Below are 27,215 nucleotides of genomic sequence, written 5' to 3'. Positions count from 1 at the left end.
GCGAGCGTTGTGCATTTACAAGGCTCGTCACCCCACACCCACATAGGTAGGGAGGGGGGGGGGTGACCTCAGCTAATCCTTATTCTATTTTAGGACTCCCTTTTTTCAAATGCGTAACATCTCCAATCTTTAGCCACACAAGGTTCCCTTTTAGAGACTCCTGAGCTAAACTGGTTAAATAGGTAAACAGAGCATAATAGTCCATACTATATGTGCCCAATTAAAAAGAGAATCTGTCAGCAACTTTAGGCTGCCCTCACTGAGTAGTGACAGACACGCTGATTTCAGGAATCTGCCACTTATGTGTGATAGTTATGTGATTTTGGAGAACTTAAATTTTAAAAGTTGCACCGCGATGTGAGCGTTGTAGGAAGGAGTCCGGCGAATTCATGAGCTGGCACTGTCCCAGCCCTGCCACCACTGATATACAGCTTTCTCCCTAATACTGTGCTACAAAATCACATAACTATCAAACATAAGTGACAGGGCGCTGAAATCAGCGATGTGCCTGTCACTACTCAGAGAGGGCAGAATAAAGTTGTTGACAGGTTCTCTTTACAGCGGACTTCCAGTGATTAGTGAAATAAAAAAAAGAATATGGTGTTTGTTGGCTGTAAAATAAAGTTGCTATGTTTATTTAAGAAAATATTGTGTCTAAACTGTTATTTTAAAGGCTTAGGCCTTATTCACATGACAGTGAAAAACGGCCGTGTGATGGCCGTTCTTTTAACAGCCGTCACATGGCCATTTTCAGAACAATGATGATCTCTAGGTGTATTCACACAGCCCTTTTTTTAGCGACCCGTGAATAATGGCCATCAAAAAATAGGACATGTCTTATTTTTGATCGTTTTCACGGCCTGACGGTCCCCATAGAAATCAATGGATCCATTTTTAACGGCTGTCAATATATGTAACAACCATTAAAAACGGATCTGTGACATGGGGATTGGCAAGGGAACTACTAGCTCCCGTGCTGACTATGGGCGGCTTGATGACACACTCACCGATGCAGCACCGACCTCTTCAGGTGTGGTATGTCGTCTTCACGGCTTCTGTGAAGGCGACGTGATGACATCATCGCACCGACTTCGCAGATCCCGTGAAGACGAGAAACAACACGTGAAGATACGCTGCATCGGTGAGTGTCATCGCTTCGCCTTCGCAGATCCTGTGAAGACGAGAGACCTTACCTGAAGAAGACAGTGCTGCATCGGTGAGTATGTAGGCATTCATGTCAGGCAGTATGGCGTCATCTACATCGGGGCTGTGTGGCATCATCTACATCGGGGCTGTGTGGCATCATATGCAGCGGGGGCTGTGTGGCATCATCTACATCGGGACTGTGTGGCATCACATAAAGGAGGGCTGTGCGTCATCGCGTCACCTTCGCAGAACCCGTGAAGACTAGCGACCACACGAGAAGAAGACGGAGCTGCATTGGTGAGTGTGTCATCGAGCCGCCGATAGCCAGCAAGGACATGTCCTATTTTTTGACGGCTATTATTCACGGGCCGTTAAAAAAACGGCCGTGTGAATACACCCATAGAACATCATTGTTCTGAAAATGGCTGTGTGATGGCCGTTTTTCACTGTCGTGTGAATAAGGCCTTAAAGCATTTTTTTTACTAAACATTGTATCGAACTTAGATGTGATCGAAAACAGCTGGAGCCTGCGTGTCAGAGACATGCAGGGCCCGCTGACAACGAAGCCGTCAGTCTCGCTGAGCTGACGGATTCAAATTTCAGCGCAAGATACAGCTTCTATGTATCCAAGATACATAGAAGCTGTATCTAATAAAGCAAAACTATTTTTTTTTAATAAAAATAAATTACAAAGTTACACTAAACACTTATTAAAAAAAAAAAAAAAGTCTTCAAAGATTTACATACCCTTTAAGTGCTTTCTGCAGACATTGTTATGGGAAATATCTTGGTACTTTCTTACCTGGACCTTACTCCTCAATGAAATCACCATAGAACTAGAGTTCCCTGGTAGTTGTGGAGGTCTGTCCATTCCTGCACAGTGTAGGCTCTGCTTATCTCGCTATCTCTGTAAATGCACAAGTTGTACACGTCTTGCTGCTATTAGGAAGAAAATGTGTTGTGATGGGAGGAAGGATGACAGCCCAGAGAAAATGCCGATGTAATTAAGCATTCTTGTAATCTGAGAAAGGGGACCTGGAGACCAGACTGCAACCTTATAAGATATCAAGTTTGACACAAACCTGATCTTGAATGAACAGACATGGACAGATCTGGTGCAAAAAAAAAACCCCCAAAAAAACAAAAACACAGAGGTTTGGAGAAAATGAATTCAGACACTTGTGGAATCTGGAGCCCTGTGAAATTTTCATTTTTGACTGAAGCTACACTTTGACTGAAGCTACACTTTAACATATAGGTAGTAATTGTCATTTTGTAGTATTTGTCGGTTTTATGAAACCAGCAGGATTTCATTTAAAAGCGGGCAAAAAGCTTTTTAAATACGGAACTTAATGTAAAAGATTCTTATGACCTCCACTTACATACTGAGTTTTTGTCAATAGTACAAAACCCCTAGTTTTATGCTATATACCGGTACCTTTCTTGTATCGGAGTCCTCTGTGCTGCTCATAAAACTACCAGTGACCACAACTTAATTGCATATTACATGTATAGACAGTGTGGTCACTGGTACAGGAAGCCATTGACGGCTGGAGAGAAGTAGCAGTGTCGAATTTAAAGTTTCTTGGATCCACCAGAATACCCTTCTTCTATAGAGAACATGTCCACTGTCAATTGCATTTTAATCTTTGTTATGACTGCACACACAGGACATCGTCAATAATATTTGGAAACCACCCATAAGAAATAGACCCTAGTGGCTAGTGATTGGCTGCTAAGTCAGCTCCAAATTGAGTTCTTCTGTTGTCCTTTGGTGCCCATTATTGTGTCAGATCTCGGGCAAACCGGAGGATCCTTTAGTGCTCTAGTGTGCTAGCCCTACCCTGAGCAGGAGGTATCAGAAGATACAGAAGGGAGAATTTGGGTAGAAAACCCTGAAAAGCAGGGTACGCCGTTTTTTCTTTTCTTATTAAAATACAGAATTAGTTTTCAGGTGGACTTAGACTTTGTAAAATTCCAGACTGTGCTTAACATTATTATGAACTGATACATAAACTATATATGAAAATATAGGATATAAATAAAGTGTATAGTTATGGCTATGCTTTTCTATATTGCGTACAGACTTTATATTTATGTAAACGTGAAGGTCCATCGCTAAAACTAATGGTTGTTAAAGTATTCGGCTGCCTACAGAGATAATTGGTGGTTGGGTATGACCTTTATGACCTCTCAAATATATAGTAATTTGCAGGTGTACTAAAATATGATGTTACTGCTCTTGGATGTAAAACAGTTGCAGTATAAGCAGGAAAATAGAAAAAAAGAGTGAGCTTGATCCCTGAGCTGAGATGTATATTTAAGAAAATGGGAACAGAAAATGTTGTACAAAGCACTTTGAAGGATTGAATTATAAACTAGGTGTGAAGTCTCCGCTATCATCACATCTCAGTAAATATTGACATTCTTTGGGTTAGTTCTTCTTCTGCCTCTGAAGTATCCTCATCTCATAAAGTGTTCATGCCTAAAAGAAAGAGAGTACTTAATAATACAAACAAAATACCTGTTTTATTGTAATTAGGTAACATACAGAGTGAAAATGTCCAGAGAGATGGAATTAACAAAATTATAACTTTATCCCAATGATTTAGTATCCCGGAGAATTAAAGGGCTATTCCTGCCTGGGGAGTGAGGTAAAAGGGCACACCCCTCCTCAAATTTAAGGTGAGAACGTGCCTTTTATATCTGCCAAATATAGGCAAAGTTTTCATGTAACCTTATTGAAGGTATACCCCTGTATATTATGTTGCTAGTAATAGTGTATTAATCTAGGCCAGTGGTTCTTAACCTGGGTTCGATCGAACCCCAAGGGTTCGGTGAGTCAGTCTCAGGGGTTCGGCGGAGGTCAAGACACATATCCGACTCATATGCTTCATGATGACACGCCCCTCTTGGCCATCCTTGGCTACAGGTGATCACGCTACATCGCTTGGCCTATCTGTGCTGCTTGGAATTTGGTGCGCTCAGTGGTTGACTTGTGACTGTCGTGATGGTACGTCGTGTGATTTCTTTCTTAATATTTTAATCCCTTCATACTAACTATGTCAAGCAAAAAAAGAAAGTAGTCGGGCGAATATGTACAATATGGATTCACATGTATAACTGAACGTGATGGGAGTCAGCGTCCTAACTGCATGATTTGCAATGCCAAGTTGAGCAATTCTATTCTAGCACCGGCAAAACTAAGAGAACTGCATGGAGATGGAAAATACAAGAATACAACGCTCGCTGAATTCAAGGTGAAGAGAGCCAGAGTCGATGAAAAGGCTACTCTGCCTGTTCTTGGCTTTGTACCCATCAACAAACCGATCCTCACAGCATCGTACGAAGTTGCTTACCTGATCGCAAAGCAGGGCAAACCACACACCATTGGTGAAACACTGATAAAACCAGCTGTGTTAAAGATGGCGAATATCATGCTGGGAAAAGAGGCTGAAGATAAGTTATCCCAAATTCCTCTTTCAAATGACACTATCAGCGACAGAATAGAGGACATGAGTAAAGACATCTTGACTCAAGTAGTTGCATATCTGATTTCAAGCCCGGCAAAATTCAGCCTTCAACTCGACGAGGCCACAGATGTTTCCAATCTAAGCCAGCCTGCTGTATTCGTGCGCTATGTGGAAGACGACGTGATAAAGAAAGATTTTTTTATTTTGTAAGCCTCTTACAATAACAACTAAGGCAGCCGATGTGAAGAAACTTGTGGATGACTTTTTCAAAGACAACAATCTTTTGTGGGATATGGTTTCTGCAGTTTGTTCGGACGGAGCTCCAGTCATGCTGGGAAGAAAGTCTGGTTTTGGTGCGCTAGTGAAAGCCGATGCACCACACATCATTGTTACGCATTGTATTCTGCACAGGCATGCGTTGGCAACAAAAACCTTGCCTCCAAAACTGGCTGAGGTATTAAAAATTGTAGTGGAATTCGTGAACTATGTGCGAAATAGTGCTCTGAGGCACCGCATCTTCAGTGAGCTGTGTAAAGAAATGGGCTCTGAATTGGAGGTACTTCTGTACCATTCTAACGTTTGGTGGTTATCCCGGGGACAGGTGCTGAATCGTGTTTTTGCCGTGCGTGTGGAATTAGCCCAAGAGCAGCAACATTGTCATGCAGATTGCTTCAAAAATTCTGAGTTCATTCTCATTTTAGCGTACATGGCTGATGTCTTCGCAGCTCTCAATCATCTCAATCAACAGATGAAGGCCGGTGGAGTCAACATCATCGAAGCGGAAGAAAACTTGAAGGCTTTTCAAAAAAAGCTACCGTTATGGAAACGACGAACAGAGAACAATAACTTTGCAAACTTTCCTTTCCTGGACGACTGTGTAAGTAAGATCGAAGATGTATCTGGAATCTGAGACATTTCTGTACCCACGGAACTGAAGCAAGCAATTGCCACACACTTAGATAAGCTTACAAAGTCTCTCGATGGATCCTTCCCTACAAGAGAGTCATATCCAGCATGGGTGAGACAGCCATTCACATTTAGTGTTGAGACAACAGATGTCAAAGATGAATACCTCGTTGAAATCATTGAAATTCAGCAGAGCCAGGTTCAAAAGCAACTCTTCAGAACAATTATGATCTCAACGTTTTGGTGTCAACAAATGGTAACGTACCCTGTTATTACTAAGAAAGCTCTGGAGATTTTCATACCGTTTGTTACAACATATCTTTGCGAGCAATCCTTTTTGAGGATGCTGGACATAAAAACAAAGAAAAGGAACAGACTTTGTTGCGAAAATGACATGAGAGTGGCACTTGCCAAGGTGAAGCCGCACATTTCTGAACTGGTCTCTGAAAGGCAGCAGCAGAAGTCACACTGATTTCCAGTAAATATTCATTATTATGTTTTTGTGTGAAAATCATGTTTTGATGGTTTTGTTCTTTGAACACAGTGATGTTGATGCATGGTTCATTTTGTGCACCAGTAAAATATATACCTATGTTTTGAATTTGAAAAAAATCATATTTTATTTTTCCAATTAAGAAGGGTTAGGTGAATGCGCATATGAAACTGGTGGGGTTCAGTACCTCCAATAAGGTTAAGAACCACTGATCTAGGCTATATAAAAATGACTCTGGGATCCATGTGCTATGTGGAAATATAGAAAATATTGAGCTAAACAGTATATTGGTCGATCACTATGTGCTATGTCAGCCTCTTTTTGCTCTTGTAGCTGTCTGCGATCAGGCAGGAGCTATATAACTGCAGCCATTTTTAGGAGCTATGAGGGTAGAAGTCTGTCATAGTGTCACCGATTATTTAGAGAAACGAATATCTCCTTATCTACTCCTCTCTGTAGCTCCACAAAATTATAGTATTTTTATACAATTTCCTTATGGACATCTTGACGGTTATAGAAATTGCTGTGGGTCTGCTATAAGATGTGCGCCACAAAGTATTGTGATGTTGCTTGTAGAACGGGCAATAGAATACAAGACTGCTGTGTAGTTGGACAACCCATCTGTCCTGGTCAAGTTTGCTTGTGGCTGCATTTTACCACACCCAGTTAGCAACTGGCACTTCACAATATTAAACCTATGGACCATCGCAGGTATCAATGACAGTGACATATTGATAGATGACAAAGCAAGCTCTCTTAATATTTGTCAATCTTCAGTGTTTTATACCTCCCGATGACTGAACCTTGCTTTCAAACATCTCTCCCCCTCCTCTTTCTTGATGTTCTTATTGCTTCGGGCATATAGATATAAGGTTCCTTCTTTCTCAGGCTTTCTGACCAGATATCTTGTTATTCAGACTAGATATATTGCTATCTGATGTCCTTGTTTTATTGTACATTTTTTTTTACTTTGTTATGTTATGACCTTTTGTCTATGTTGCTGCATGTTTATATCTGTGAAAATGTAAAGGGAAGTGTTTTATATATTTATATCTATGTACATGTGAGTGTAGATATATATATATTTGTCCCTCCAGAAAGGTGTAGAGAGAGATTGTTACGTGTGAATGATCCTTAAAGGGGTATTCCAATCTTGTACCTTTATGGCATATACTGTGGATATGTCTGATAGATGCAGATCCCACCTCTGGGATCTGCACCTATCCCAAAAATGGGGACGCCGTGACCCCGTCCTACATTCTCTTGCTCTCTGGTCTTTCAGGGCAGTGACTGACGAGCTAGTTTGGAGTACAGAAACAGCTGAGCTATGCTGTTTCCGTAACTCCGATATAATTAAATGAGCGTTATGGAAACAGTGTAGCATAGCGAGCTATACTGTTTCTGTAGCTCATGAGTTCCCTTAATGAGCGGTCGCCTTATGAATACAGTGAACTCATGTGAGTCTGCTTTATTCTTTCAGCACTCCTATAAGCCAAATGGCACATTTGCTGTTTTGGCTACTAGGAGTAAAGACCTATAGCTGTAATGTGCTGCCCTTACATTACATCAAGGCCAGTTTTTCTATTAGATCGTTTTCATAAATGAGGCACAGTTTTTTTTATTCGAATCCTTAGTTACAACCAGTATTATACTACAGATTTGTTTTCACAATCCTGCAGGCTTCAGAGCTCAAATCTCCTAGTATTCCTTGCTCACTCAATATCTGCACAGAACATACTCTGGTGATTTGCATTCCTGGATGTGTCATTGTCACATCTGGTACTGAACATTAATATGATGTAGGAAGAAATAAGTATCCCACTGCATCATAGAAGCTCAGCAAAGCTGTTAGGGATCTGTCTGATGACAAGCTTGTCCACTGCTTCTGATAACGAATAGCAGAACTGTGAATGCAGCTCTGGGCTATAATACAGGCTGTCACCTAGGATGAGTGCAGGATAAGTAATAAAGTATATTTACAGCATCATTGTTCATTATATCTATACTGTAAAAATGGGGTTCAACTTCGGAAAGAGTGGGATAGAGAATATCTGCCCTTTTGTATTCTTGGATAATTAATTACTTTTGTTAACATCAGCAATTATTTTAATAGCAATATGTTAGGTAAAACTTTCTTTTTACCTTGCTATCTAAAATGTTATGGGCAGTACATAAAGCTGAAACAACTTGTTTTTAGTGATACAATCCCTCTTATTCTTATATCCTAGCCTTATCTTACTAGCAGAATTTTGGAGAAAGTTGAGATAAAAGGTGCTAGTAAGAACCTGAGAAAGTGAGAGTAGTAAAACCTCCTGTGAGAAGAGAAGGCTATGTGGCCTGTGTAGCTCAAGATCAGAGCGGCCAGAAATGTGTCTGGCTAATTCTAATGTAATTTACTTTTATATAAATGTTGGAGACTTTCCAAAGACCTCTAGATATATCAGTACTTTGGTTTCATTAAAATAATAATTTAATCCCCATTATAATATCCTTATTCATTAATTTCATCTACTTCTTTGTGAGTTTGTTTGACAGGAAATAAAAATTGATCTCTAATGGAATTTTTTATGAATTTAATAGTCTAAATTTCAGAATAAAATGTAGCGTTTATATTGACTCATATTAATTATTTACCTTTTTTTTTTATTTGAAGAGTACAACATTATTCAGGGATTTCTTAAGTATTTGTATGTGGGTGTCTTTTTTTAAAATATAAGACTAGGTCAAAGGGTAGGCAGAGTATGCCGCCATCTTGGGTGCCATTGAGGGCGGGGCACAATTTATAAATTAATACAAGTAAACCATGCTCTGCTTTTAAATTGCTTTGTACCACCAGTTGTACGCTGTGTCCAAGCTGTTGATAATGCTGTAATTTCTGGGGTCTGATGCGCGCCTCCCTTTACTGCAGTTAGATGGATGATTCCATTCAGCAGCTAGCATGCCGAACTTCCGCAACTGAGGGTGGTAGGGTACATTTTGACCCTCCTGCCTTTGGCACCAAGAGAGATTTTTCCGCCACTGGACTGTTCTCACCTAACAAATGGTACACCTCTGAGTGATTGGGTATCTATGAATTCCTATTCACTCAGTGTGGCCATGCATTGTGTTTCAGATCCCCAGTCAATGTCTGATTGGGGTTCCTCCATTTATACATGTATCTACTTTTAATCGTAAACTTTGTTATTATCATTGTACACCTAGGACATATTATCATCATCAATAGGTTATTTGTGAATCAATCCAAAATAGACCCTGGTGGCAAGTGATTGGCTCCAAAATATGCTCAAAACGGGGTTACTGCTGTACTTTTAGGGCCATTATTGTGTCAGAGCATGGGCCCGTCGTAGGATCCTCTGGTACTCTGTTGGGCCAGTCCAGACTTTTCTTTTTTAACTACAGCATACCTTATTATTGCCATTTTTGTGTATCTCTCTCCGAATGACTTCAATGTGAAAAATGTGAAACGAAAACCACATGCGTTGTTTTTCATGCATTATGTCTTGCCTTTTTTTTTTTATTATTATTAAAAAAACTGTTCTGAAGACTTTTCTGTTTGATTAAAAAGTAAACAACTGATGTTCTAAAATCAATGTGTAAATTTGTATTAAAAAGTGTGTCTCAATGCCTCTTTATGCAAAAGTTAGGGTATGTGCACACACACTAATTACGTCCGTAATTGACGGACGTATTTCGGCCGCAAGTACCGGACCGAACACAGTGCAGGGAGCCGGGCTCCTAGCATCATACTTATGTACGACGCTAGGAGTCCCTGCCTCGCTGCAGGACAACTCTCCCATACTGAAAACATGATTACAGTATGGGAGAGTTGTCCTGCAGCGAGGCAGGGACTCCTAGCATCGTACATAAGTATGATGCTAGGAGCCCGGCTCCCTGCACTGTGTTCGGTCCGGTACTTGCGGCCGAAATACGTCCGTCAATTACGGACGTAATTAGTGTGTGTGCACATACCCTTTGAGCATTTCTCAACATTACTCCACATTCCTGTGCACATCTGACATTAGACAAGACAATAAGCACCAGAGTCTTGTTAGCGGATGCCGCCTTTCCCCAGCTACCTATTAAGGCATGATTAGCTAATAAAGGCCAATTAGCTACATGGAGGCTGGATACATCAACTACTGACGTCCACATTGGTTGTCCCACAGATCCCACCTGATGAACCTAAAAAAATTCTGCATAGATGATTGTTTTCTTTTTACGAGAAGCTCTTAAACAATGTCACTTTTTTTCATCCTAGATCTTGTATATATGTCTCCTGTAAATATAGTTGCCACATAACTCCTTGCCCTAAGTGCATATTAACCCCTTAATGATGCAGCTGCTTTTAAGTTTGAGGACCAGTAACATTATTTACTCAGTAAGCAGCGAAGGAGAAAGGGAACCAGGGTCTGAAAAAAATCTTTATTAGGCTATTGTTAGGGATCTGCCAGGTACTTCATCTAGGTATACTCCTGGGATTAATCAATCCACACCTGAGGCCAGACCTGTTCGACTGACACCATCTCCCACCAACCAGGGTGGCAGGCTCAGGAGTGGGAGAGCCTATCGCGGCCTGGTCTGTCGGAGTTAGCTCCGCCCCCTGTCCTTTATTACCTGCCCTGTTCTCTCCCTCAGTGCTTGTAATTCTTTTGGATTCCTGGCCCCACTGCTGCTTGGTCCAGCCTGCTTCTGCCGTGCTTCTGCCTTGCTGCAGTTCTGCTTGACCTGCTTTGCTTTGCCCCTGGCTTGCTTCTGTCTCCTTGCCCGCTTGGGTGTACTCACTTCGTCCTGGTCCTGACTGTCCGTTCGCCGCTCCGTTTCCTCGTGGCGTTCCGTGGCTACTGCCCCTTCCCTTGCATGTTCCCTGTTTGTTTTCCTGTGCACTTAGACAGCGTAGGGACCGCCGCCCAGTTGTACCTCGTCGCCTAGGGCGAGTCGTTACAAGTAGGCAGGGACAGGGCGGTGGGTAGATTAGGGCTCACTTTCCCTTCACCTCCTTCCGGCCATTACATAATTACAAGCCCTTACCTAGTCTACCATTTCTCCTACGCTGACGCTATCATGGACCCCCTTGAGACCCTGGCCCAGCAGATGCAGGGCCTCTCCCTACAGGTCCAGGCCCTGGCCCAAAGGGTCAATCAGGGTGACGCTGCTTTAGTAGTACCCCTCACCTCACCTCTAGAACCCGACCTCAAGTTACCTGACCGGTTCTCAGGGGACCGTAAGACGTTTCTCTCCTTCCGGGAGAGTTGCAGACTGTATTTCCGCCTAAAGCCCCACTCCTCAGGTTCCGAGAACCAGCGGGTGGGTATCATCATATCCCGACTCCAGGAAGGGCCCCAAGAGTGGGCCTTCTCCTTGGCTCCTGACGCCCCTGAACTTTCCTCTGTTGATCGTTTTTTCTCTGCCCTCGGACTCATTTACGACGAGACTGACAGGACTGCCTTAGCCGAGAGTCACCTGGTGACCTTACGTCAGGGTAGGAGACCGGTTGAGGAATACTGTTCTGATTTTAGGAAGTGGTGCGTAGCTTCTCAGTGGAACGATCCGGCCCTAAGGTGCCAGTTTAGGTTAGGATTATCTGACGCCCTGAAGGATCTGCTGGTTAGCTACCCCTCGTCTGACTCCCTTGACCAGGTTATGGCCCTAGCAGTACGACTTGACCGACGTCTCAGGGAACGTCAGCTAGAACGCTTCAGTGTGCTCCCCTCTGACTTTTCTGCGATCCCCCCCGAGGTCCCGTCTCCTCGCCCCTCCACGGAGGACTCGGAGGTACCTATGCAACTCGGGGCCTCCATGTCCCCTCGACAACGTAGGGAGTTTCGCAGAATGAATGGTCTCTGCTTCTACTGTGGGGACGACAAGCATCTACTGAACACCTGTCCCAGGCGCAAGAATAAGAAGCCGGAAAACTTCCGCGCCTAAGTGATCATCGGGGAGGTCACTTGGGCGCACAGGTATTTCCCGTTAATGTGAAACGCAATAAAATTTTGCTTCCCTTTCAGGTCTCGTTTGCTGGCCGGGCTGCCACGGGCAGTGCTTTCGTGGATTCAGGGTCATCTGCTAATATCATGTCTGCGGAATTTGCTATGTCTCTAAAGATGCCTTGTATTGATTTACCTTATCCTATCCCTGTAGTAGGAATCGACTCAACTCCCCTTGCTAATGGTTATTTTACTCAGCATACTCCTGTTTTTGAACTCCTTGTTGGCTCCATGCATTTGGAGCAGTGCTCTGTACTGGTGATGCAGGGATTATCGTCTGATCTGGTTTTAGGCCTTCCCTGGTTGCAGTTGCATAATCCCACGTTTGATTGGAATACTGGGGATCTCACCAAATGGGGTAATGAATGTCTTATGTCATGTCTTTCTGTTAACTCTATTTCTCCCCGGGAGGAGGTAAACACGCTTCCTGAGTTTGTTCAGGACTTCGCCGATGTGTTTTCTAAGGAGGCCTCCGAGGTGTTGCCCCCCCATAGAGATTACGATTGCGCTATCGATTTGGTGCCTGGTGCCAAGCTTCCTAAGGGGAGGATATTTAATCTTTCATGTCCTGAACGTGAAGCCATGAGGGTGTATATCCAAGAATGCCTGGCCAAGGGTTTCATTCGCCCCTCGACTTCTCCTGTAGGTGCTGGCTTCTTCTTCGTGGGGAAGAAGGATGGTGGTCTTAGGCCGTGCATTGATTATCGTAACCTGAATAAGGTCACCGTAAGGAACCAGTACCCACTTCCTTTGATTCCGGATCTTTTTAATCAGGTTCAGGGAGCCCAATGGTTTTCTAAGTTCGATCTACGGGGGGCATATAACCTTATCCGCATCAAAGAGGGGGATGAGTGGAAAACTGCGTTCAACACACCCGAGGGTCATTTCGAATACCTGGTCATGCCCTTTGGGTTGTGTAATGCCCCTGCTGTCTTCCAGAATTTTATTAATGAAATCCTGAGAGAGTACCTGGGTAATTTTCTTGTTGTGTACCTTGATGACATACTGGTGTTTTCCAAGGACTGGTCCTCCCACGTGGAGCATGTCAGGAAGGTGCTCCAGGTCCTTCGGGAGAATAATCTGTTTGCTAAGACTGAAAAATGTGTCTTTGGGGTACAGGAGATACCATTTTTAGGGCAAATCCTCACTCCTCATGAATTCCGCATGGACCCTGCCAAGGTTCAGGCTGTGGCTGAATGGGTCCAACCTGCCTCCCTTAAGGCGTTACAGTGTTTTTTAGGGTTCGCCAACTATTACAGGAGATTTATTGCCAACTTCTCGGTCGTCGCTAAGCCTCTTACGGACCTTACCCGCAAGGGTGCTGATGTCCTCCATTGGCCCCCTGAGGCCGTCCAGGCCTTTGAGACCCTCAAGAAGTGCTTTATCTCGGCCCCCGTGCTGATTCAGCCCAACCAAGAGGAGCCATTTATTGTGGAGGTTGACGCTTCCGAGGTGGGAGTGGGGGCCGTCTTGTCCCAGGGTACCAGCTCCCTCACCCATCTCCGCCCCTGTGCTTACTTCTCTAGGAAGTTTTCGCCCACGGAGAGTAACTATGATATTGGCAACCGCGAACTTCTAGCCATTAAATGGGCTTTTGAGGAGTGGCGGCACTTCCTGGAGGGGGCCAGACACCAGGTAACGGTCCTTACGGATCACAAGAATCTGGTTTTCCTAGAATCGGCCCGGAGGCTTAATCCTAGACAAGCTCGGTGGGCACTATTCTTTACCAGATTTAATTTCTTGGTTACCTATAGGGCTGGGTCCAAGAATATTAAGGCTGATGCTCTGTCACGTAGTTTCATGGCCAATCCTCCTTCTGAGAAGGATCCTGCTTGTATTTTACCCCCTGGTATAATCGTCTCTGCCACGGATTCTGATTTAGCTTCTGATATCGCGGCTGATCAGGGTGCAGCTCCCGGGAACGTCCCTGGGGACAAACTGTTTGTTCCCCTGCAATACCGGCTGAGGGTACTCAGGGAAAACCATGACTCCGCTCTATCTGGTCATCCTGGCATCTTGGGCACCAAACACCTCATTACCAGAAACTATTGGTGGCCTGGGTTGCCTAAAGACGTTAGGGCTTACGTCGCCGCTTGTGAGGTTTGCGCTAGGTCCAAAACCCCTAGGTCCCGACCTGCGGGCCTACTACGTTCCTTGCCCATTCCCCAGAGACCTTGGACCCATATCTCCATGGATTTTATCACCGATTTGCCTCCATCTCAGGGCAAGTCGGTGGTGTGGGTGGTAGTCGACCGCTTCAGCAAGATGTGCCACTTTGTGCCCCTTAAGAAGCTACCTAACGCCAAGACGTTAGCTTCTTTGTTTGTGAAACACATCCTGCGTCTCCATGGGGCCCCAGTCAATATCGTTTCTGACAGAGGGGTACAATTTGTTTCCTTATTTTGGAGAGCTTTTTGTAAAAAGTTGGAGATTGATCTGTCCTTCTCCTCCGCCTTCCATCCCGAAACTAATGGCCAAACGGAAAGGACCAACCAATCCCTGGAACAATATTTAAGGTGTTTCATCTCTGACTGTCAATTCGATTGGGTCTCATTCCTTCCCCTTGCTGAATTTTCCTTGAATAACCGGGTCAGTAACTCGTCAGGGGTCTCCCCGTTTTTCTGTAATTTCGGGTTTAACCCAAGATTCTCCTCCGTCTCCCCTGGTTGTTCCAATAATCCTGAGGTAGAGGATGTTCATCGGGAACTGTGCACCGTCTGGGCCCAGGTTCAGAAGAACCTAGAGGCGTCCCAGAGCGCACAAAAGATTCAGGCGGATAGTAGACGTTCTGCTAACCCCCGGTTTGTCGTCGGGGATTTGGTCTGGTTGTCGTCCAGGAACTTGCGCCTTAAGGTCCCGTCCAGGAAGTTTGCTCCCCGATTTATTGGACCTTATAAGATCATTGAAGTCCTCAACCCTGTATCCTTCCGTCTGGAGCTCCCCCCATCATTTCGCATACATGACGTCTTCCATGCCTCCCTCCTCAAACGCTGCTCCCCGTCCTGGTCCCCCTCGAGGATACCTCCTGTTCCCGTTCTCACCCCTGAGGGGGTGGAATTCGAGGTGGCCAAGATTATGGACAGTAGGATGGTCCAGGGCTCCCTCCAGTACCTGGTCCATTGGAGAGGATACGGGCCGGAGGAGAGGACTTGGGTACCTGCCCGTGATGTTCACGCTGGGGTATTGATCAGGAGGTTCCACCTTCTCTTCCCCACTAAACCGGGTCCCCTTAGTAAGGGTCCGGTGGCCCCTCATAAAAGGGGGAGTACTGTTAGGGATCTGCCAGGTACTTCATCTAGGTATACTCCTGGGATTAATCAATCCACACCTGAGGCCAGACCTGTTCGACTGACACCATCTCCCACCAACCAGGGTGGCAGGCTCAGGAGTGGGAGAGCCTATCGCGGCCTGGTCTGTCGGAGTTAGCTCCGCCCCCTGTCCTTTATTACCTGCCCTGTTCTCTCCCTCAGTGCTTGTAATTCTTTTGGATTCCTGGCCCCACTGCTGCTTGGTCCAGCCTGCTTCTGCCGTGCTTCTGCCTTGCTGCAGTTCTGCTTGACCTGCTTTGCTTTGCCCCTGGCTTGCTTCTGTCTCCTTGCCCGCTTGGGTGTACTCACTTCGTCCTGGTCCTGACTGTCCGTTCGCCGCTCCGTTTCCTCGTGGCGTTCCGTGGCTACTGCCCCTTCCCTTGCATGTTCCCTGTTTGTTTTCCTGTGCACTTAGACAGCGTAGGGACCGCCGCCCAGTTGTACCTCGTCGCCTAGGGCGAGTCGTTACAAGTAGGCAGGGACAGGGCGGTGGGTAGATTAGGGCTCACTTTCCCTTCACCTCCTTCCGGCCATTACAGCTATGTTCACATTTCCACTTACCGCTGGGGTGGGAGGGGGTAACATTGAAGTTTCAACCATTTTTTACATAAAAAATTGGAAACCTCGAAAAAACTCAAATGGGTCCACCTTGACTTATACTGGGTTTTGCTGGTAGTTCGATGAGGTGCTGTTTGGATCCGTCTTAAGGTATGTACACACGATTGATTTTGCTACTTATTTTTTACTACGATTTTTAACAAGGATTTTCAGTTCTATGTGCTGCGGATTTGCATGCAGATTAGTCCTATTCAATAAGGTCTCATGCACACGACCGTAGTGTTTTTCTGGTCCGCAAATTCCAGGACCGTGTTCCGTGAAATGTCCTCCGCAGTTCATCCGTATGTAATCCGCAGTTCATCCGTATGTAATCCGAAAAATGCGGATAAAAAAAAAAAGCCTAGGTAAAACAGGATGACGACAGAACTCATTCCCGGTCATCGCCTAGCAACACTTCCGCAAATCCGCAAACTGCGGTTGACACACTGAGGTGTACCCGCATTTTCCACGGGCCCATTGACTTCTATGGGCATGTCCGCATCGAATTTGCGGGCCGTAATAAGACATGTCCTGAGTTTCTGCGGCACGGATTTGCGGACATGCGGAGACCCGTGAAAACACGGATAGTGTGTATGGGCCCATAGAAATTAATGGGTCCGCAATTCTCCCGTGGATTTGCGGGGGAATTGCGGACGCAAAAACACGTTCGTGTGCATGGGGCCTAATAATCTGCAAGGGGAAATCTGCAGGCATTTCGGTACAGAATTGACATCGAGAAGTAACATGTCGCTTCCTTTTTTTTTCCGCCACGATTTGAATTGCAACGCAGATTTCCACTGAAAACAATAGTAGGCGGTATAAGGGCAGAATTGAATTCAGATTTCATTGCAGAATCTGCATAAGAAAAACTCCATGTGAACATAGCCTAACAATGGATCCAGCACAGTGTTATGGGTTTCGTTATAAAAAGAAGATATAGCACAAATATGAACAGCATTGTTTTGAATGGGGTATGGGGAATAGAAGAGGTGGTTGATACGAGGTTCACACATCACGTAAATAATAAGTTGTTAAACCAACTTGCAAATCCTGACCAAAATCTGCAAATAAATCTGCATGAGCACTTGCCAAATGGCACAATATGTTTTATGTCCTTTGGGCTTATTGTAGAGTGGACCTCTCCCCATACTATGCTGTCCCAGAATATTATAATGACAGATATGCCTTGAAGTAAAGAAAAATGACTTTGACATACAGTCTTTATATTTACATGGGATAAATCTATAATTTGCAGTGTGGCCACACTTCGTCTGTATTAGGCAGAATGCTACAGATAGAAGAGGCTGGACGCAGCTGCAGGCTTAAGGGAAGCCGACATGACCGTCCTGGTAGGGAAAGGGTTAATGTTACGAGGTCAGGGAAAGTTGAAGGAGCTGAAGGAGGGACGGGGAGGAGTTAAGGGGGGCGGGGGGGCCGTTACTGCGCTTCCCGCTGTTTCTCGGCATTGAGCCGGAAGCAGCGGGAGGAGTAACACACAGTAAGCAAAGCTCCCACCCTCCCACCCTTGTTTTGTTACTCTTTAGGTCTTATGTACGTCTGGCTATGAGCGTTGTGTTTTTATTTTGTGTGCTTATTTAACATGTTTTTCTTTTTTCCGGAGTAGGTTCTGTTGTCATGGCAGCTGGCGGGGGGAGTCCTTGAGGCCAGTCAGTACAAAATGGTGGGGGGGTCGCATCGGGGGTATGCGTCCCCCAAAAAAGGTACATGGTTGAAGACTTCATCGGGTGGTATCCCTTTGAAGTGGTCTTCTGGTAGAAGGTATATCACTTGAAGGCTTCATCGGGTGTTATCCCTTTGAAGTGGACTTCTAGTGGTCGGTATATCACTTGAGGGCTTCATCGGGTGTTATCCCCTTGAAGTGGACTTCTAGTGGTCGGTATATCACTTGAGGGCTTCATCGGGTGTTATCCCCTTGAAGTGGACTTCTAGTGGTTGGAGCCATCTGCAGAGGTGAACGGTGCTTCCGAGCTGGTTTACGGCTGGAGGTAATTGGTGGTTTGCAGATGGCTAATTCGGTGTGTTCTTTAAAAAAGGACTATCTGAGGGGGCTTCAAGGACTTCCTCTGCTCGGGTTAATGTTATGACCCATGTTGGGTCATGTGAATTATTAGGAGGAATTCTCTGGTGGATTCCTAACTAGTTATCCGAATGTTTCGGATTTAAATTGTTTTTATAAAACTGTGAAATTAATAAACGGCTGCTGTGGCCATTTCACATCCAACCTCGGTGTCATGTGTCGTTACTAAATGGGGATGGGGGATAGTATGGTTTAAGGTTAACACACGACTCTACCTAGGCAGGTCAAGATGATAGATATAAAAATGATAAGAGCAGTGTAATAGAAAACTTATGTCATAACCTGGATTTAATGATCCTTTAGTTAAGTTCTTAGTGGTATGTCAAGGTTAGATACCCTAGCTAGCTGATCATTTGAAATAACATATATAAATATATATACTTTATATGGTGTCGCTCAGTAAAGGTAAAGGCATCATTATCCAGGAACCTGAGACAGGCAGGAATAAAACATCACATAGACTTACAGGTATGATCAATACTTTTTGCTGCATTGTTCTTTTATGACATGCTGTATGACTGCACTTTAAGGTGAAATTGTATAAAGATTTCTGATTTCATCCTGCCTAGAGATATAGAATATTATATTTTTCTTTCTTTAATCGCAAATATGAAATACAGACTACTGTACTTATATGTTACAGTAGGAGGCCAATATGGCCAGAGCTAACACTGCTTATCACATTTGTAGTATATAGTCAGAATTTTTGGCATCCGAGACCCATGACTTGTTGAATTCAGCATTTTGTACAATTTCTAGTGTCGCTTCTTTTCTGTGTGAAAATTGAATTTATATCACGGTAGCTCTTAAGAAACTTCTGTGTCATTACAGTAGATCTCTGCCTCACCAAAGTTGCCTATCCCTATCATTGAGGATTGCCTAGACTGAATACAAACCCTGAGCTGTCAGAAGAATTGGGTCTGTCCGGTTTCTTAATTCATACAAGAATGTTTTCATTCACTGAAAATAGGGAGGACTTGAAATATAAAATATATCAGAAAGCTGCAGAACATAACATAATGCTTGAGCTACATTAAAACAGAACATCCTTTAAAAAGGTTGTCCATTCATCATAGAGGATCCATGTATTACAGAGGCGACTATACATCTGAATTCCGCTGATAGGGAAATGATCAGACGCCAGCAACTTCCCTGTGCAAAATCATCTGTTTCATGGGACTTGATTTCCACAGCAACTCCCATATTAAAGGGGTTGTCTGTTTAAAGTCAGTTCATTTAGTGATAAAAAAAATGGTCAGGGTAGAATTTAGTGCCACCTTTTATTGTCTAAAGATTACGATGCAGTTCAGGTCTCTTCATTAGGCATTGGAAGGTACAGGAAGAGAAATGACACAATATTTGCAAAATATTCTCCACCCATACAATGTCTAAAGAAGCTACGTAGTTACTTAAAGGACAGGTGTCGCGGAAATTTGCTTTTAGTGTGTTATTAAAATAAATTGTATTTATTTGTGTGTTTGTGTTTTACATTTTTCTATTTTCGAACCTTTACTTCACTATGGGGGCTGCCATTTTTTTTCCATCTCTGTATGTGTCGATTAACAACACATACAGAGATGGAATACGGCACATACATCCCCATAGAGAATGCGAACGGGAGCAGCTCCATTCACTATGGTGTACGCAGTCTGTGTGGGAACGGCGCATGCGCCGCTCCCACACAGTCCAAAAGGAAGGTCTTCGGCCGAGAGACATCCGGCGCCATTTTCTTGTGGACCGGAAGCTGCAGCCGGACAGTAAGATGACTACTTCCGGTCGCGGCTTCCGGACATGTGTTCAGAAGCAAGGACTAGGAGCGGAGGGAGCGGAGGGGGCGGCGGCAGGAGCAGGTAAGTTATGTTTGTGTATGTTCGTGTTTTACAGTGTGATTACCACTGTATCTAATCCTCCTACACTGTGCATTCGCTCAAAAAATGGCGGCACACAGTGTAGGAGGTTTGAACATTCAACCCCCTCCTTTCTCCTGGCACTAGCCAGGATAAAGGAGGGGGATTAATTGAGAACACTAGAGCGAGTGTGTCTTCTCCAATTTTGCAGCATAAAGCAATGAGGTTGCTTTACCACATGCCAATGATGCAATTTTGGGAATTGCTCCCTCTAGTGACCAGCACATGGAAATGTTATAAATTAGAATCTAATTTATAATATTTCCTGACTTGTGAAAAAATTAAAAAAATTAGAACAATGTCTAATCATGCATATACTAACTGTTTAACTAAAAAAAACAAAAACTTTTTTAGCGACACATTCCCTTTAAGTTGCGAAAAGACACGTAAATCAAGTTCAACCTTCCCTAGTTCAAGTAAACATTATTCATTGCTAAATTATTTATAACCCTCAATGCCAATTGTCATTAGAAAAGCATTTCGCCCTTTTTATGACTGCTGTCATTTTATCATGCCATTGCTACATCTTCGGGTAGGGTATTCTATATTTTGTCTACTCTAACTGTAAAGAACCCTTTCCTATATTGATGTCTGAAACACCTTTTCTCCACATTTCTAGAATTCCCCCTGTTCCTTTGTATAGTTATTATAAATAAATGATGTGCCAGTTCTTTGTGTTGACCACACATATATTTATACATGTTAGTAAGATCATCTCTAAGGCATCTTTTTTCCAAGCTGAACAAATCAGATTTTTCTACAATTTCATTGTAAGCGAGACCTCCCACCTTTATTAATAATCTACTTTCCCACCTTTAAACCCTATCCAGTTATTCTATATCCTTTTTTACAATAAGGAGCCCAATACTGAATGCTATATTCGAGTTGAGGCCGTACAAGAGATTTACAGAGGGGCAATATTACATTGGGATCACAGGTTTTAATTTCTCTTTGTATACACCCTAAAATCGTATTTGCTTTTGCAGCTGCTGCTTGACATTGAGTACTGCTACTTAGCTTACTTGTAACCAGAAAACCCAAGTCCTTCTCTTGTTCTGTTATCCCCAGTTTTATTCCATTTAATGTATATGCATAAAATACAATTACGGCGTCCCAGGTGCATTACTTTACATTTATTCACATTAAATTCCATCTGACACCTTCTTGCCCAGGCTGCTAACTTATCAAGATCTTTTTGTAATATTTTACAATCAAGATGAGTTTTAAGTATTCTACAAAGTTTTGCATCGTCAGCAAAAACTGACATTTAACATTCAATCTCATTCACAAGGCCAGTAAGATAAGACGTTGAGTGGCAAGGCTGTTGTACATGGGCCAATGCAAACTCTATGGGGACGAATGAACACTCAGTCCCCATATTCAGTGGCGGATTAAGTAAACCATGGGCCCTGGGCTGTTCCACAAGCTTGGGCCCCCTTGTCCACCACCGCCCTGCCACGTCATGTCTATATTAAACACCACCTTTCTGTGTGAGCACTGACAAATGAGTGCTACGATTCCCCTTGTCAAAGGGCTGTGTCCCTACACACTGACAGTCTTCAACCATCGCTGACAGTATCACACTGTGTAGGGACACATCCTCCTGACAAGGGGAATGGTAACACGCATTTGTCTATTAGTCCTGGGTACACAAAGACTTTATGTGGAATACAAGGATTTCCGATAACAGACATGTCAGGAGAGGTGACAGATAAATGCAATGACTCACAGGTGATGTCTTCACTGATAGGTCGTTCTCTTTTCTTCTCCATCTTACACAGACCGCTATGGCGACTTCTCCTGATGACTGCAGTTTCCTGATGAGAAATCTTTTCCCCTTGATTCTGTAGCCATTTTCAGCGTCTATAGCAACATAAAAATTCAGACATAAACACCATAAATTGTCTTATACCCCAGACCCCTAAGCAAATTAAGACCCAGGCCCATACATTAACTCAAATCAATAAATTCAGTCCCCAAGAGGTAACTAAACTTTTAAAAAACATTTGGCGTGTCATAGTGAGAGTGATATGTCAGAAGTTTTGATTGATGGGGGTCCCAGCATTGAGACCACCACCGATCACTAAAACAAAGCAGCGGGAGTGCTCGGGTGAGCGCTGTTCCACTTAATTTCTGATTGTCTTTCCTCGTCGCGGTGTACGGACTCATAGACTTTCTGTTGTGCCCATAGACCGCATGCTCGGCTATCAGAGGAAAGACGATCAGAAACAAAGTGGCAAAGCACTCACCTGAGCGCTTCTGCCACTTTGTTTCAGCGATTGGTGGGGTCTCAGTGCCCGGACCCCCACCGATTAGAACATTTGACATGTCACTATGACATGTAATTTTTTTTAAAAAGTTTCGTTAGTTACCCTTTAAGCAGTCAGACACCCCTCCCCAGTGCATCTGACTGACTGCTGAGTGCCCTATGGGAGGGTCTAAGTGTCTGACACTTAGAGCGGATTTACACGAGCGTGTGCGTTTTGCGCACACAAAAAATGCGGTGTTTTGCGCGCGCAAAAGACACTTAACAGCTCCGTGTGTCATCACCATATGATGCGTGGCTGCGTGCCTTTCGCGCACCCGCCATCATTATGACACTCTGTTTGTATGTTTGTAGCACCTGGTGCTTTTCTGTTTGCAATCATAGTTATACTGCTGTTGAGCAAATCACGCACGTCCCACGGAGGTGCCTCCGTGTGGCATGCGTGATTTTCACGCACCCATTGACTTCAATGGGTGCGTGATGCGCAAAAAACGCAGAAATATAGGACATGTCGTCAGTTTTACGCAGCGGACACACGCTGCGCAAAAATCACTGACAGTCTGCACTGCCCCATATACTTGCATAGGTCCGTGCGAAGCGCGTGAAAAGCACGCGCGTTGCACGGACAAATTACACGTTCGTGTAAATCCGCCCTTATGGCTCTGGGGGGGGGGAAGGAGTTATTCCCCTATAGAACCCTGAACAGTCAATCAAACGCTCTGACCCCCCCTGCAGAATAATAACTACTGAGGGCTCCATGGGGGAGATTATACTGCAGGGGGGGGTTCTGAGCATCTGACTTACTGCAGAGGGCTCTATGGGTGGGAAATTATTTTGCACACAAAAAATGTGAGATTAACCACCCTATATACAATTCACACTAACACCAAACACTATATATTCAAACCACACACACTATATAGACTTACATTATAGACACTATAAACACAGCACACACTATATACACAGCACACACTATATACACAGCACACACTATATACACAGCACACACTATATACACAGCACACACTATATAGACTTACATTATGACACACACACACACACACACACACTACATAGACTTACATTATAGACACTATATACACAGCACACACTATATACACAGCACACACTATATACACAGCACACACTATATACACAGCACACACTATATAGACTTACATTAACTAACACACACACACTTACCAGTCTCTTCCTCTGCGGTGCTTGTCTCTGGCAGCCTCCAGGACCTTAATCATGTGACTGTGACGTCACCACAGGTCCTTCACCCTCTAGTTTCAGTTTTGCCGTTATCAGGCAGCTGCTGGAGGTTTAGACAGGAGGGACAGTGCACAGCAGCACAGAGGAGCAGACTGTCAGGGAGACTCCAGCACCTGCCCATCACAATCTCTGACAGTCTGCTCTCTACAGCTGATGTGCTGTGCCCCTGTTCCCCGGCCGCAATTGACTCCCCCTGCACATTCCCCCCGCCTCTAGAATGCGGCCGGCAGCAGCAGCCCTGGAGAGTTTTGTTTCAATTGTCTGCGGTGTGGGAAGCTATGGGCCCCCCTGCAAGCCTTGGGCCCCGGGCGACCGCCCGAAACGCCCATATGGGGATCCGCCACTGCCCATATTGCATATTGTTGGCAGCTCATCCTGCTTACATGGGGAGTTGTGTTGCTGACAGTGATTATTTTTTAGGCTGTATATAAAGCGTTTGCTTGTTTGTCGGCTGGTTGCGGCCATGTTTACATGGAGCGATGATTGGAAAGGAGTTTCTTGTGAATGCTTGTTCTACTGATTATCGACCCGTGTAAATGAGCCTTGAAGCCACATGCAGTCGATGCATATTATGTGCAGATTTCCCACCAGGGTCTTACAGCAGCAAATCCGCAGTGTAATACAGTATTAGCAAAGTAAATGAGATTTCAAGTAATCTTATTTACACATTGCAGAATTTTTATGTATGTAAATTGTCCTAAAGTGCGGATTTTAAAGTCCGCAGCCTGTCAATTTATCTTCCATTCTTGTCTCAAAATTGTATCTGACAAGTTTATAAAAAAAATGCACCAAAATCCTCAGCATATAATCTGCACCCGTTTCCCTATCAAAATTTAAAATCTGCATCTAAAACGCATCAAAAAGTACAATATTAAGTGCGGCTTTTACCTGCGGAATGACCTGCATTTATTCCGCAATGTGTGCGTATATCCTAACAGTGTACAGCACTATATTACAGCCAAAAAATTGTAATTTCTTCATGAAGATTAAAATTCCCAAACAATATTCCAAGCCCACTCTGTCAATAACATGGGGAGTGTGGTGTCTGGGGGCATATACTTGCCCAGGCTATGAAGCTAAGCCATCTGTCTCAGGCTTGCTAAGAAGAGCTGTCCAGGCTTGGTGCCATAACCACATCCCCTGTCATCCTGTCCTATGGACAAAAATACTCGTCATAACTGGATTAGCTGCACTGACTAGGCAAACCATCTTAGAAATGGGATTCATTGGGTGGAATAATGGAGACTTGGAGGGTCCAATCTCCAGGCAAAATTTACTTTTTGCTGCACACCTAGGACTTTAAAAATATATAATACGCTACTTACATTACATTACCAGAAGTTCAGTTCTGTTAGCAGTCTCAGGTCATAATATGAGATGGAAAAACTAGGTTTAGTGTTGTTGCCCATAGTAACCGAATGAATATATATGGTTTTTTTTCTCTCTAATACACTGCAGTAATAATCTGATAGCCAGGAATGCAATCACTATATTCCCTATATTAGGTTTTGAAAAATTCTAAAAGTGATAAGCCATGGGTCATATTTACAATCTAGATCAGTGTATCTCTGACTGTAATGAGGCCTGCTGGTGTCCCCATGGCGGTGCCTATATCTGCCATTTATCCACTGGGACATTACCGGATGACTGTGTCAACTTTTTTTGCTCTTCCTTTTCTCTTTGTTTTTTTAGCCTAAAATTCTCCAGATAAAAAGTGCAAAGTCTTAGAGTCCATTACAGGGAATTATTAAATGGAACAAATCTTTATGACAATGCAAGCTACTAGAAATGCACATGATGTCTCTTTTGCAAACAGATTACATAATATCCTTTGAAACTAAGCTGCTTGCCATATGGTTTATTGCTTCTAAGAATGCTTGTACCCGGCTTGTCCTAGGGAGAATTAAACAGTGCCCTGCTGCTCTGTTTGCTTATTGTGGTTGTGTGATGTCAGCATCCATTACAATTATTACACTGGAATAACATGTTTGCTCTTACAGGGCATTACAATAGCTTTATATTACACTAATTTACAGCTGAATTCAATGTAAAATAAATGTGTTTTCATTATAGCCCAATTATACTGCCTCTGCCTCTCCAATATTACTTTTTCATGTCTGTAACGCTCTCTAATGATTCTGTACCTAAGAGCATACCTAGATGCTAATACCCAGGCCGCGTAAGTCAGTACTCAGGAGAAAGCTTCAGAATGGTGACCAAAAGTTGCACAATGAAGAAGCGTAAATGAATAGGTCTTGCGAGTAGACGTGGAAAATCTGCCAAGGCTGGAGTTGCGCCCCAGCACAGGAAATAATTCCCATAGACTGTTATTGGGCTGGAACTGGCTAAACTGAAATGCAGAGTCTAAGGCCCTGTTCACACAGAGGTTTTTTTGGCGCTGACTTTGACGCGGAAACCGCATGTAAATCAGCGCCAAAAAACAGCCAAAATCGCCCCACATTGATTTCAAAAGGCGGCAGAGACGTGTTTTCCCCCTGGTGGCTTTTAGCTGATTGCGGGGGAAAAAAGCGGCATACCCTTTCTTGCAGCGGTTCTGCCTCTGACCTCCAATTGAAATCAATGGGAGGCAGAATAAACCCGGGACACTCGTTTCCAAGCAGCTTTCGGGGCGTTTTTTTTATTTTTAATGACCACGGGCAAAAACGCAGTGAAAACCGCGGCAAAAAAGTACCCCTTGGGTCTTGCTCACATGGTGAAGGTTTGATGCGGATTTTGCTTGGAGCCGGGCCGGGATTTGGTCCAGGAGGGAAGACACGTTGTATCCCGTTCCTGTCTTTGGCTTTAAGTGTGCGTGCTGGTTGTGGGTCGGATCTGCGCTGTGTGAACGTGGCCTTATAGTTATAGCTAATGATGTAACTTATTTTCCATATTGAATAATGGGAATCCACTGTGTGTGTGTGCGTGCGTGCGTGCGTGCGTGTATATATATAAATGGAAGTTGTTCTTATTTGGGAGAATTTTGTTTTGCAAATTGAAGTTTCGATATAAATTTGTATATTTTTGGAGGTCGGATATCTGTTTGTAATATATTCATATTTGGGCAATAATGTTATGCCTTTTATATGTAACTTTTATTTTTTATATATTGTTTTTATTGTACTATCATAATGTGATTACGTTCATGTGTTTTTTTGTATATAGAAATCTATAATGTACTTTTTTTGTTGGATCTCTTGATGTATTTTGTAAATGTTGAAAGTGATTGAAACCAGCTTTCAGGACGGTTCTGTTTGTAATGATATAAAAGGCACCTGTGTTACATGTCTTGTATGCCCCGGAAGAAGCTGATACGGTGAAACCCTGGGTCGGGCTGACTTGGTGTGCCAAGTTTTTATATGCTGATTTTAAAAAGTTTGTTTGTAAGTACAATAAACCTTGTGTTTTTTGCAAAATACTGGCGGTGCTACTCTGTGTAGTCTCCTTGTTAGTAGGCTTATGGTTACATCAGATTGTGTCGGAGACATCTGTAGAACTACTGAGCCCAGCATTTCACTGACATCTGCTACACCAGTTATACTGCATCTTTACCTTTCCTCAAGACGTTTAAGAGAAGGATACCATCAGGACTATTGAACTCTGTGTGAAAAGTGCCTAAGGAATCCTTCCATTCTTCACCACAAACCCCCGAACTAGGTATGGACTTTGCCGGTGCTATTCCCAGGTCGCTGGCTAGTGTCGGCCCGAGGCTCCCAACAAAGTATTTATCCTGCTTCAACTTATTTAAGATTTGATATT

At 43.7% G+C, this 27,215-nt stretch overlaps 1 protein-coding gene and 1 long non-coding RNA gene across 4 annotated transcripts in view; one reads left to right on the top strand and one right to left on the bottom strand.

Moving 5' to 3' along the window:
* Window positions 1–27,215, top strand: part of ZNF385B (zinc finger protein 385B) — a 384,342-nt gene that overhangs the window by 50,313 nt on the left and 306,814 nt on the right. The window lies entirely within an intron of this gene.
* On the bottom strand, window positions 3,544–23,664 carry LOC142656261 (uncharacterized). Its single transcript, XR_012849639.1, has 3 exons — window positions 23,385–23,664; window positions 21,642–21,775; window positions 3,544–3,631 (listed from the first exon to the last, which is right to left on the bottom strand). It is a non-coding gene; the product is annotated as an uncharacterized LOC142656261 (long non-coding RNA).

This window comes from Rhinoderma darwinii, chromosome 6, assembly GCF_050947455.1.
Source record: "Rhinoderma darwinii isolate aRhiDar2 chromosome 6, aRhiDar2.hap1, whole genome shotgun sequence".
Taxonomy (NCBI): domain Eukaryota; kingdom Metazoa; phylum Chordata; class Amphibia; order Anura; family Rhinodermatidae; genus Rhinoderma; species Rhinoderma darwinii.
This window is presented reverse-complemented; position numbering and strand designations above follow the sequence as displayed.